The sequence below is a fragment of the Bufo gargarizans genome, chromosome 2 (genome assembly GCF_014858855.1).
Source record: "Bufo gargarizans isolate SCDJY-AF-19 chromosome 2, ASM1485885v1, whole genome shotgun sequence".
Lineage (NCBI taxonomy): Eukaryota > Metazoa > Chordata > Amphibia > Anura > Bufonidae > Bufo > Bufo gargarizans.
In genome coordinates, this window is record NC_058081.1 from 472,419,207 (window position 1) to 472,432,429 (window position 13,223).

Sequence of the window (13,223 nt, forward strand, 5' to 3'; positions counted from 1 at the left end):
GCTGAACGGCAAATATTTTTCTTTTTTTCACTTGTGCACTCCATAAAAAAGCTTTAGAACATATAACTGCACCGCTGAACGGCAAATTTATTTTTCTTTTGCCACTAATAAACGACAAAAAGAGAAAATTGGAGAGGTAAATTGCAAAATACACCAGCCAGGGAGTCGAAAGCCGGAGCAGGTGTACAATGTGAATTTACTCAAACCGTGGAAAGATAGGGAAACCTATACTGAAGACAGCCCGCGGGCAGGTTTTCTAGGGGAAACAGTTTCGGCCCCTCTGTCTGAAGCAAGGAAAGCGGCTGCCACATTAAGAATTGCTGACAGCCTCTCCTCTAAGCAGGCTCAGGAGGCCAGGGAGTTTTAGCCAGAATGCGGATGTGTTTTCAGATCTCCCTGGACGCACTTCCACAATTCGGCCTGACATTGTCACTGAGCCTCAGGCGAAAGTCCGGCTAAAACCATTCTGGGTACCCGAGGCTCGGCGACAAGCCATCTTGGTGCAAATGCAGATGATGCTAAGACTAGACATTATTGAGGAATCTAAAAGTGAGTGGGCTAGTCCTATAGTGCTAATACTCAAGCCGGTCGGGACACTAATGTTTAGTAATGATTTCTGAAAACTAAACAAGATCTCTAAGTTCGATGCATATTCTATGCCCCGAGTCGATGAGCAAATTGAGAGGTTAGGACAAGCCCAGTATTTTTCAGTTTTCGACCTCACAAAAGGGTATTGGCAGGTGCCCTTAACAGAAGTTGCTAAAGAGAAAACTGCCTTCAACACACCAGAGGGGCTATATCAGTACAAGGTGTTACCCTTTGGTTTGCATGGCGCCCCTGCCACTTTTCAGCGGCTCATGGGCATTGTGCTGCATCCACATCGTCGTTATGCTTCGGCTTACCTGCACGATATTGTCATCCACAGTACCGACTGGGAAAGTCACCTACCCAAAGTACAGGCTGTAGTGGACTCCCTTAGGAAGGCTGGGCTAACTGCTAATCAAAAAATGCGCGATAGGGTTAGAAAAGGCTAAGTACCTGGGGTATGTCATTAGGCGCAGAGTTATCAAACCTGAAGTGAACAAAATAGAGGCGATTCGGAATTGGCCCCGACCTGTCAACACTAGGCAAGTACACTCGTTCCTGGGAATGGTAGGCTATTACATGAGGTTGGTTCCCCACTTTGCTACAGTGGCCGCGCCATTGACAGGGCTCTTGTTGGTGATGGTTCGCTGGGATGATCGGGTGAGAGAGTTGTTCTCTGGTTTAAAGTCAGTCCTGTGTGGGTCCCTGGTTTTGGTGACGTCCGACTTCAAGCGGGAATTTATAGTACAAACGGACGCCTCTGAAGTAGGCCTCAGTGCTGTACTGTCTCAGGAATTTAACGGGGAGGAGCATCCCGTTGTCTTCCTAAGCCGCAAGCTTACCCCAGCCGAGACCAGGTACAGTATAGTGTACAAAGAGTGCCTGGCCATCAAGTGGGTACTCAAGTCTCTCCGCTACTATTTGTTGGAGAGAAAGTTCTGCCTGGTGACTGACCACTCCCCTCTCAAGTGGATGAGCAAGGCCAAAGAGAGAGTCACCAGGTGGTTCCTGTCCTTACAGAACTTTAAGTTCTCCGTAGAACACAGGGCAGGCCGCTTGCAGGGAAACGCAGATGCCCTGTCCCGAGTGCACTATCTGGCGTGTGTTCACTACCTCAGGGTTGAACAAAGGGGGGAGGTATGTAATAAGGTACATACCTGTCATCATCTTCTCCGTTCGGTCTGGACAACTTCTCTCAGCCGCGCCCCTTCTCTGCAGAGTGTGAAACACATACATCTTAGCTTCCTCACTTTTCTCTACCCCCAAATACTATCCTGCAGAAAAATGAGTGCCCCCATAGTAATAGTACTCCTCGTAGTCCCACCAATAGTAATACTGCCCCCTACAGTGCCCCCAACAGTGATAGTGCTCCCCAAGAGTGCCTCCATTAGTAGAAGAACCCTCCGGTATTAATAATGTCCTTACAGAGCTCCTAGTAGAAATAAGGCCCCCCTATTGTTATCCCAGTGGTAATAAAGCTGTCTACAGCCCCCTCAGTAGTAATAAGGCCCCCCATAATGCTCTTAATAGAAAAATTGTGGATCTATAAGTCCCTCCTATAGAGCCACCAGTAGTAATAAAAATGCTTAATGTTCCCTGGATTTAAAATGTCCCCACAGTGCCCCCAGTATTTATAATACCCCCTACTGTTATAATGCTCACCCTGAAATGCCCAAGTATTTATATCGCCCCCTACTGTTATAATGCTTACACAGTGCCCCCAGTATTTATATTGCCCTTTACTGTTATAATGCTTGCCTTGAAGCGCCCCCAGTATTTATAATGCCCCCTGCAATTATATTCCTCAGTTTACTGTCCTCAGAAATTATAATTCCTCAGCCCCTCCAATATACAGTCCCATGTAAATAACATCCCTCTATCTACAGCCCCCTCCAAAATACAGTCCCACTTAAATACCATCACCCCCTACCCAGTCACCTTCAACATACAGTCCCATGTAAATAACATTACCTCTCAATATTCAGTCCCTGTAACGCGGTTCCGAAGGTGCACTCGGTCCCCCATTAGCCGCAGACCTGTTGCTTAGCTTCGGGAGTGAGGATCTGTGTTTGACCTCGTTCCCAGGGCGGTTTTACTAGCTGGGTGGCTCCCTGCTCCTAAGTCTGCCTTGAGCCCCGAGCTGATCACTCGGTGCTCGACAGGTTGGTCTGTCGGTCAAGTGACACTGGCCACGTCACATGACCCTCACTCCCCACTATAAATACAGGCAGCCTGCTGGCCACAGGTTGCCTGTTAATTTAGGTTCCACCTGTGATTTTGTCTTCCTGGCGTACTTACCTCCTGCTGAATTCCTGACCATCCTCTGCCTGCTCCTTGTGTACTTTGCTGCTCTCCTGGTATTCTGACCCCGGCTTCCTCCTGACGATCCTCTGCTGACTCCTTTGGTACTTCACGTCTCTCCTGGTATTTATGACCCCGGCTTCTCCTGACTATTCTCTGCTTGCTCCATTTGTACTTTGTAGCTTTCCTGGTATTGACTCGGTCCGTTCACGTTCTGTTGTTTGTCTGTCTGTCATCCCTGCCGTCCAGTTGTCCCCTGTCATTAGGACTTGCGAGGCAAGTAGGCAGGGCCAGGGGTAAGGGTGGAGTGCAGTGGTCACTTCCCTCCCCCCTGTGTGTGTGTGTGTACGCGACCGTTACAGCCCCATGTAAATAACATCAACCTCACAAAAGGGTATTGGCAGGTGCCCTTAACAGAAGTTGCTAAAGAGATTTTGGCAAGACTGGGGGTGAATGTGTTGGTCCGGGCCCAGTGGGTGAATCAGTGGGGGTTTAAGCCGGCTGAGCCTGCGAGGACCCAGTATTATGACTTACTCCACCTCTTGCAAAAGTGGCTACAGCCTGATGTGCTGAGTACCACGGCTATGGTGGATAGACTATTGGCTGATATGTACTAGAGGGCTTTGCCACCCCCTCTCCAGAACTGAATTGGCAAGGTGTCTCCTGGCAACGCCCTAGAAATGGTGGACCTGGTGGAATGCTACTAGGCTACTAAGACTGTTACAGGGGGTTCTTTTGGGAGTGGGGCAGTCAAACCCAACCCTGTAAATCTCCATCCCAGACCCGGCGACTTGTACTAACCAAACCCACCCGGGGTGTACCCTCTACGGACGTGGCTCCGATAGTCTGCTGGCGGTGTCAGGAGCCATGCCATGTAAGAGCTGACTGTCCCCATCAGGTGGAACCATATGGATACTAACTGTGGCTACCGTCAGTCGCTATATGCCAGGAAGCTGTGTGCAGCAGGTACTGCAAAAACTATAAACCACCTGTGCCAGGTGGAGGTAGGAGACACTCCAGTGGAGACTCTGCTGGACTCATGGAGTATGGTGTCCCTTGTAAGGACTCCCCTGGTATGGTCAGCAGAGTATACTGGCCGGAAAGTTGGGGTCATGTGTATCCATGGAGACTTAAAAGACTACCCCACCGCTATGGTGTCTCTGTCCATGGTTGCCGGCTGGTGGACCCACGAGGTGGCCATTGCCACCAATTTACACTATGAACTAACAATAGAGAGAGACTTCCCAGGCTTCCCGGCACTGTGGTCTGCTAAGAGAATTACTGATGCCCATGAAACATGGGTAACCCTAGTAGAGTGGCCCTGCTCAGGGGGAGACCAGAAGCCTGGGAACCTGAGACCGAAGGACCAGCGGTAGGGGTGACCGCCACTTCGGTGGAAGAGGGGGAGACAACCCAGCTAATTGTGGTGGTGGGAGACGTGGAGGACTTTCCGCCGGGTCCTGAATTGGCAGACCTCAATGTCTCCGGGGATAATTTTGGTACTGCCCAAAGTCGGGACCCAACCATATCCCACGCCTGGGAAAATGTGTTAATAGTAGATGGTGAACCACAACAATCAGGGGCCGAGTCAGTGTTTCCCCGTTTTGTGGTTTATCAGGATATGTTGTATCGGGTAAACCAACTACGAGGTGAGCCTATTGAACAGTTGGTGTTCCGCAAGGCTTATCGCAAGCTTGTATTAGATCTAGCCCACCAACACGTTCTCGGGGGTCACCTGGGGCTGCAGAAAACTCAGAATCGTATTCTACAGCGGTTTTACTGGCCCAGCATATTCAAAGAAGTGGAAGAGTTTTGTAAGTCTTGCTCGACCTGCCAGATAACTAGCCCCCAGACACATTTCCTCATAGGCTAGTACTTAAGTCCGCCAGAGGGTATCAACACATTTTAGTCATTCTAGACTACGCCACTCTGTACCTGGAGTGGTGCCACTGTGACATACCTCGGCCAAACTCATAGCTAAGGAGTTAATGGAGATGTTTTCCCAAGTAGGACTACCTAAAGAGGTTCTGACCGACCAAGGGACCTCTTTTATGTCCAAAGTGATGAGGGAACTCTGTAAGTTGCTACACATAAAACAACTACGGACATCCGTTTACCACCCACAAACGGACAGTCTGGTAGAACGGTTTAACATTAAAAAATATGTTGAAAAAGGTAGTATCTAAAGATGGGAAGGACTGGGACCTCCTTCTGCCCTATCTCATGTTCGCAGTGCGAGAAGTACCCCAGGCCTCTACTGGGTTCCCGCCCTTCAAACTGAGTTTAGGGTTAGAAGAGACTAAGTACCTGGGGTATGTCATTGGGCGCGGAGTTATCAAACCCCAAGTGAACAAAATAGAGGCGATATGGAATTGGCTCTGACCTATCACCACTAGGCAAAAAGTGATTCCTGGGAATGGTGGGCTATGGGCTATTACATGAGGTTTGTTTCCCACTTTGCTACTTTAGCCGCACCCTTGACAGGGCTCTTGAAGGGGCTCTTGGCAAGGCAGGTATTTTCCTCCCAGCATGTGTGCCTGGGCTGGTTTGCAGCCTGGTGAGGTCAAATACTGGACCGGAGTTCAAGCGCCGCTCTGGGTTTTGGCAGCACCTGGCTATCCTTAAATAGGCAGCTGGGCTCAGTAGAGAGGTCTCTGTTTTGGGGATTTGAGGCTTTGTGCCATGCTGGAGGGCTGAGAGCTGCATGCTGGGGAAACAGGCCCCCTAAAGCCTGCTGTGGACTACTGGAGGCAGAACTGCCAGCAAGGTGACTTGTGTTATATGAACTTTCCATTGTGTGTGAATTAACACCAAGCCTGCAAAGTTATATGCTGTTTTGAGCAATTGCCTCAAGTGTGAATAAACACTGACGTTTTAAGTTAAGAACTTGTATTTTGTCTCTGTACTGCACCCGCTTACCCTATCTACCAGAGCGAAACCCCACAGTATGTATGTACACAGTGACTCCACCAGCAGAATAATAAATACAGCTCTGGAGTATAATGCAGGACTCAGGATTAGTACAGAATAAGTAATGTATGTACACAGCGACACCAGCAGCAGCATAGTGAGTGTAGTTCTGGAGTATAATACGGGATCTAACTCAGGATCAGTACAGGATGAGTAATGTACTGTATGTTCATAGTGAAATCACCAGCAGAATAATGAGTGCAGCTCTGAAGTATAACACAGGTTGTAACTCAGGATCAGCACAAGATAAGTAACCTAATATATTTTCAAAGTGTCTCAACTTTAATGAAGATTATTCTATATGTAAACTCATATGCATTATATATAATTTCCCCTTACAAATAGCCATTGAGCGGCTTCTTAGAAGTTATAGAACCTCAAGTACTTGCATGACTGACCGGCTTAACTTATATCATATTGAATAAAAGTATATTACATATGGTATCAATTATTCTTAGTCAGAAATGTCATTTTTTGCAAGTAAGAAATAGCTTTTAAAATTAAAAATGTCATTCTGTATGTGACATTAGTGTTGAGCGCGAATATTCGAATTACGAATTTTTTTCTCGAATATCGCAATTTCGAGATTTCGTGAATATTTAGAATATCGTTCTATATATTCGCGAATTCGAATATTCGTATTTTTTTTTTTATTATAATATTTTTTTTCTTTCCCACTTCTCTAAAGTTGTTCTTACCTGTCCTTTGGATTCCTGGCTTCCTGGCTGCTCCAGTCAGTGGCGTTTTCAACTTACTGCTATATTCCATATTAGCTAAATTACAATCTAATCTATATATGTATTTTACGAAATTTCGCAAGTTGCGATGCGAGTAATATAATACGAAATAATCGCATGAAGATTTCAACTTAGCACTGCTATATTCCATATTCTAGCCTAATATGGAATATAGCTGTGCTAAGTTAGCACTGCTCTATTCCACACTAGGCTAGAATATGGAATATAGCAGTGCTAAGTTGAAATCTTCATGCGATTATTTCGTGTTATATTACTCGCATCGCAACTTGCGAAATTTGCAAATGTTCTTAATATTGCTCTAACTTCGTCTTTTAGAATATTACGAATATTCTAAAAGACGAAGTTAGAGCAATATTACGAAATTTCGTGAAATACACATATAGATTGTAATTTAGCTTATATAGTGCTATAATCCCTTTTTTTTTCCTCTAATTTTTTTTGCCTCTTCTGAACTTAAGTTTTGTAAAATATGTACACTGTTAAAAAATATTACTATAGCAGTATATTAGCTTAAATACAATCTATGTGTATTTTACGAAATTTCGTAATATTGCTCTAACTTCGTCTTTTAGAAATTTCGTAATATTGCTCTAACTTCGTCTTTTAGAATATTCGTAATATTCTAAAAGACGAAGTTAGAGCAATATTAAGAACATTTGCAAATTTCGCAAGTTGCGATGCGAGTAATATAACACGAAATAATCGCATGAAGATTTCAACTTAGCACTGCTATATTCCATATTCTAGCCTAGTGTGGAATAGAGCAGTGCTAACTTAGCACAGCTATATTCCATATTAGGCTAGAATATGGAATATAGCAGTGCTAAGTTGAAATCTTCATGCGATTATTTCGTATTATATTACTCGCATCGCAATTTCGGCTTTTGCAAATGTTCTTAATATTGCTCTAACTTCGTCTTTTAGGATATTACGAATATTCTAAAAGACGAAGTTAGAGCAATATTACGAAATTTCGTAAAATACACATAGATTGTATTTAAGCTAATATACTGCTATAGTAATATTTTTTAATAGTGTACATATTTTACAAAACTTAAGTTCAGAAGAGGCAAAAAAAAAAAAGAGGCAAAAAAAGGGATTATAGCAGTATATTAGCTAAATTACAATCTATATGTGTATTTTACGAAATTTCGTAATATTGCTCTAACTTCGTCTTTTAGAATATTCGTAATATTCTAAGAGACGAAGTTAGAGCAAATCACGAAATTTCGTAAAATACACATATTAGCCTAGCCATAGTCAATTAGCATAGGAACGTTGCCTTATACTATCAAGATAAATAATCGCAATACGCGAAAAAAAAATCGTATATTATTCGCGATAATTGGAATAATTACGAATATTCGATTTCGACGAATATAACACGAATATTCATTCGAATATTCGCGAAATATCGCGAAATCGAATATGGCACCTCCCGCTCATCACTATGTGACATACGTTTTAAAATCTATATGGCCATTAGGGTGCGCCCTTTAGCACACAAATTAGAAAGCATTGATTGTGTCTGTTGAGGAAATCTTACAAGAATTGTGTTAAAGTTGTGAAAACGTGTAAAAAAAAGAAAAATGGGAAAAGGCTTCCTCACGGGCAGGTTCATCACTGCCACCTGCCACAAAGTCTGAAAACTTATGGAGATTATTTTAGACAAAGATTGTTCCTTCTAAAATGAAAGCTAAAACTGGCAATTTGTCATCAAAGCTACAGAATGTAGTATTCAGCTGAAGGAAACCTTCCAGAATTCTAGAGGTCTAATGCATGGTACTCGTCATGGTAGAATGGTAGAAAAGCAGCTGGATTTTGTTCAGTGGTAGACAAATCTCTATTTGTTCGATGTCTGACTTGTTCTATAATATTTATCAATCTATCTATCTGTCCATCTATCATCTCATATTTTTATTCTAGCATTCTCCTATGTTCTAGTATCTATCTATCTATCTATCCATCCATCCATCAGGTATCATCCTCATCATTGGAAGCAAAACCCAAACTAACATGTAATTCACTTTCATATATTGAATGTGATTTAACACTTCCTTAGCGCAGACATGTGAATCTATTCCACAATTGATTGCTAGCTCTGCTGTACAGGAAATGAGGCACTATCAGATTTTACTACATCTTTGAATATGCCTCCTTCTATAGACAGTGTGCAGGAATTCCATATTACATACACCCTGTGCCCCTCCACCTGTTGTGTACTACTTCATGCTGTAGACTGAACATTTCTTGCTGGATAACAAAAGAAGGCTTCTTTGAGTGATACAGTAGGTCATATTTTCACATATCCAAAAGGTGTCTACAGTATGGAAACTTTCACTGTGCATAGCCAGAACCTATGTGTATATGTTCAGCCACACCTAAGGAAAGACCTACAAGACAGGATGAATCAGGGCTGGCACCTGTACCCACAGCTAGATTTTCCTTCACATGGGGCACATATTTAGTTGGCTGCTTTAGCCTGTATCTGTATACCTCGGTCAATGCAAGGTGGCTTGTTGGCACCCTGTACCACACAACACCCTATGCACACGCCATGCCAGTCCCCCCTCCCCCCCAGCTACACCCATGCCTGTATAGATTTGAAAAACATGTGCAGCATACACTGTATCTATTGCAAGCACAATATAATTACTATTCGTCTCTCATCATTAAATCCTTTATGGTGCTGAAGTAGCAGAATCTGTAACACGCAGCCTAAAATAATACGTTTTGGAGAACAAATATTGACTGAAACATCTACAAACAAAAGAAGAGAAGAAGACCCTTGAGGGCTACAGTTCACACATGTGTACTGGTAAACTCCATATCAGCTGTACTCCAAGTTACAAATAAGATGCACAGCAGGCTAGAGGTGACTATAGAAGATACTCAGCAGGTTCTGAGTGACCATGGTGATGTCTAGATGGGTGGAAGTGACAACAGAACATACCAAGCAGGATATAAGTGACCATAGAAGGTGCACAGCAGGATAAAGGTGACCATGGAAAGTGTGCCTCAGAGAATAGGTGACTATGAAACTATAGCAAGAACTTACCTTTAAACTGAGGGGATTTCTCTTCCCAAACCCTGGCTCAATGTTAAAATTCATTCTCACCCAAATCCTATATTCCAAGATGAAAAGGTAACTCATAGCACAGAAGACATAAGGGGTTAAATCCTCATCATAAGAGCTTTAGGGTCTTGGCTAGTGCTGGGGGTGCAATCACTCCACAAAGGGTTTTCGATTGAGCCGGAACCAATGAGAGTAAGACGTAGAAATATCTCCAAGGCGCAATGTTTTTCCAGATCCCTTGTACTTTTCTGGGAAAGTAATGTCTCTCAGGATGAATGTCCCCTCTGTGTTCTCATTGTCTTCCTCTCACTCCCCCCTGAGCTCTGCGAAACAAGCTGCCTGTGCTTCTCTCTGCTCCTCAGCTTTACTGGCTTCCATCCAGGAGCTAAATCTGAGAGGTCAAATGGTGCCTGTGCCTCTGCTCCTCTCCTAGTGACAGCTCTGATGTGAGGGATCTGGGCAATTACTGAGTCTCTTTAGCTGCCAGATTCACTCCCCCCACCCATAAAACACACCCTCATATGTACACTACTCCCCCCTTTTCAGGCAGGGGGTGGAGGGGGAGCATTTCCCACATTTGTTTCATCCTTTCAGGTGTCAAAATGTCTCTGTGCCTTCCTGGGTTCATTAAAAGGTTTGGAATTTCAGGCATTCTTGTGCCTATGTGCATTTTAGGTATGTGTATGCCCTGCAGGGTTCTGTGCCCACATACAAATTATAGGGTTATTATGTGCCACAGCTGGCAGTACATAACCGGGATTGTATTAAGTAGGAGCAGAGATGTCTGTAGTTGTATGGGCTGGAAAATGAAAAATAGGTAGTGGTAATAATACGTAGAAAGATATGGAATGGATGGACATGAGAAAGAAAGAAAGAAAAAGAGAGAGAGAGAGAAAGAAAGAAAGATAGAAAGAAAGAGAGAGAAAAAAAGATAAAATGGAGAAAACGACGGAAAGAAAAAAAGATAGATACAGTGCATAGATGCATTGATATAGATGATAGATCTGAGATATGTATTTGATAGATAGATAGATATGACATAGAGAGATAGATAAATAGATTGATATGAGATATGTATTAGATAGATATGACATAGAGAGATAGATACGCAGATAGATATGAGATAGATAGATAGATAGATAGATAGATACTATAACAAAAATACCAGCAGCACTGTCAGTATAGCAGAGTCTGGGTGCAAACCCTCCTGAACCTTAGGTTATAGCACACAGATAATCAAAAAAAAAAAAAAAGAAAGAGGCAGAACTCCAAAAATGAAAGGGTGGTGGAGTTGCTTTATTCACCCCATGCAACGTTTAAAGCACAACAAAATTAGGATTTTCTCAAGCAATGTGTTATGTGCCATGGTGGGATATATATATACACATGATCACCAATAATGGTAATAATTAATCAATGGTTCCATATATAATTACAAGTACATGATTAAGATATAATGATACTAGGGACTTTTACTCTCTGTACTGTAATCTTATTTTTAATTAGTAATTTTGCTGTTTTTCAATCTGATATTTGCATGACCTTAGCTTCGTATTGCTGTAACGCACAGTGATTGATTGGGCTGGCACGTACACAGTTAGGCCCCATTCAGACCAATGTATGGCCCCTGTGCCCGTGTTTTGTACAAACAGCAGCTCTGCAATACATGGGCGTCCGCAGTGTGAACTCCGCGTTGTAGTGCAGATTTGAATGGGCCTGCAATCCGCAACATACAGCAAAAGATAGGACATATCCGGGTCATGTACACATTGAAGCTGTTTGTGGTCCGCAGCAGGGGCAAGGTGGCCATACGTTCGTCTTAGTGAGTTGTTGATCAGAGATGTATAAAGAATTTAATGAATGTATATTATATCTTAATTACATACATATAATTACATATGGATTGATTATTAATGATTATTTGTATATATATGTTACACAATGGCACATACCATATTGCTTGAGAAAGGCCTCATTGTGTTGGGCGGAAATGTTGCGTGGGCTGAATAAATTGGGTCCACCACCCATTCACCTTATTTTTGGAGTGCTGTCTCTTTCTTCTTTTTTTAGATAGTTAGATATCCACAGCCACCATTAGGGGGAGCCCATTGCAGATGGATTTATACATCATTAATTGAACTCCGTATTAAAAAAGCCCTGGCAACCAGATTGCTATCATTTAATTTCTTAAAGCTAGAAACAAAGGGATATGGAGCTCTGTAGCGCAACACCCCCCCCAAAAAAAAAAAAAAAAAAAAAAAAAAAACTTCCCCCCCCAAAAAAAACTGAGCTCCCACACTAATAAGAAAAGGCAAACCACAAGAAGATAGATACAATTCAAGTGGATTCCAGCCCTTGGAAAAATACATTGCAGGACCCTGCTTGGGACAGAAAGCGCTGTTTTGAAATGCGATACAAGACACATGTTCAGATCCTGGTTCCTTCCTTGCAGTGAATCACAACCAGGCAGACAGCGCACAGCCCTTTTCCAGACCTTCTTTCTGGGCTGATAAATAAGATCTGTCACATGTAAGGCGAGTTTAACAGCCCAGCTTAATATACAAGGATAGCAATGTGTCACCACGTATAATAGTGAGCAGATAACTAGTCCTGCGTTCTGTGACTTCCTGCAGTGGGATTCCGAGCTCTCGGCACAGTGGTGACACTCTCTGGGAAAACATAGGGTTTTGAACTGAACACAGAACACTGAGACTTCCTGGAATAGTAGATGAGCGCGGAAAATCTTAGACACTAAATAAATGTATTTAAAAGTCTAGAAACTGATCTGATAGGAACAAGGGATCTTCATGTCCAGAACAGTTTGGGTTCCCAAAACAATGGGAGATATTTACAAAAAAGTACAACAAAAAGACGTAAGTACTATAGAGACAGACCTTACTGCTATGTGGCCCTTCAGGGTGGGGGGCCTGTTCTGCAATAGGGCAATGTCTTATCCCCATTTAACAGAGTGGTGTACAGGGATGTGGTCTCCACAGGTGCCACAATGATATCAATAACAGAATTAATAAGTGTACAGAAGGAAAACGTGCATGAACTAACTTGATTTGCTGTGCATTGAACTGTTAACTCCCAGTGAGGTTCACTGGGCCTTGTTATGTTTGCTGTGTTCTGTCTTACGTACTACTGTACATCATGGCCGGTTTCACTTGCAGGTAATTTACCTTACAGTTTGCTGCTGGTTATTATGTGATATATGCAAGGGCGTAGCTCTAGAGGAAGCAGAGGAAGCGGCTGCTTTGGGGCCCAAACTCAGAAGGGGCATATCCAGTAGGACTAAAAGATTTTATTGTCAGAGCCCCCTCAACAGTATTATAAAATGACATATACAGATAGATACATTCTAGTTACGCCACTGGATCTACTGGATGTGTTTTTGCAGGTGGGTTGTGGGGCTGCTCTGGCTCCAGTTACGGGTGTGGACACTGAAGCACCACACGGGCAGAGTGGAGTTACATGGGTTGCTTTAATGAAAGTTGTATGTATGAGTGGAGTTGGTTCTGGCCAGAGAGACA

General features: G+C 43.2%; 1 protein-coding gene across 3 annotated transcripts in view; it reads right to left on the reverse strand.

The window, feature by feature from the left end:
• The window catches only part of SHISAL1 (shisa like 1), a 256,452-nt gene extending 246,324 nt beyond the window's left edge, over nt 1-10,128 (reverse strand). For all 3 annotated transcript variants that reach the window (XM_044277852.1, XM_044277853.1, XM_044277851.1), the window contains exon 1: nt 9,673-10,128. The gene's annotated coding sequence lies outside the window, so the exon portion shown is untranslated. The remainder of the gene's footprint in view (nt 1-9,672) is intronic.
• Between the last annotated feature and the right edge of the window lie 3,095 nt (nt 10,129-13,223).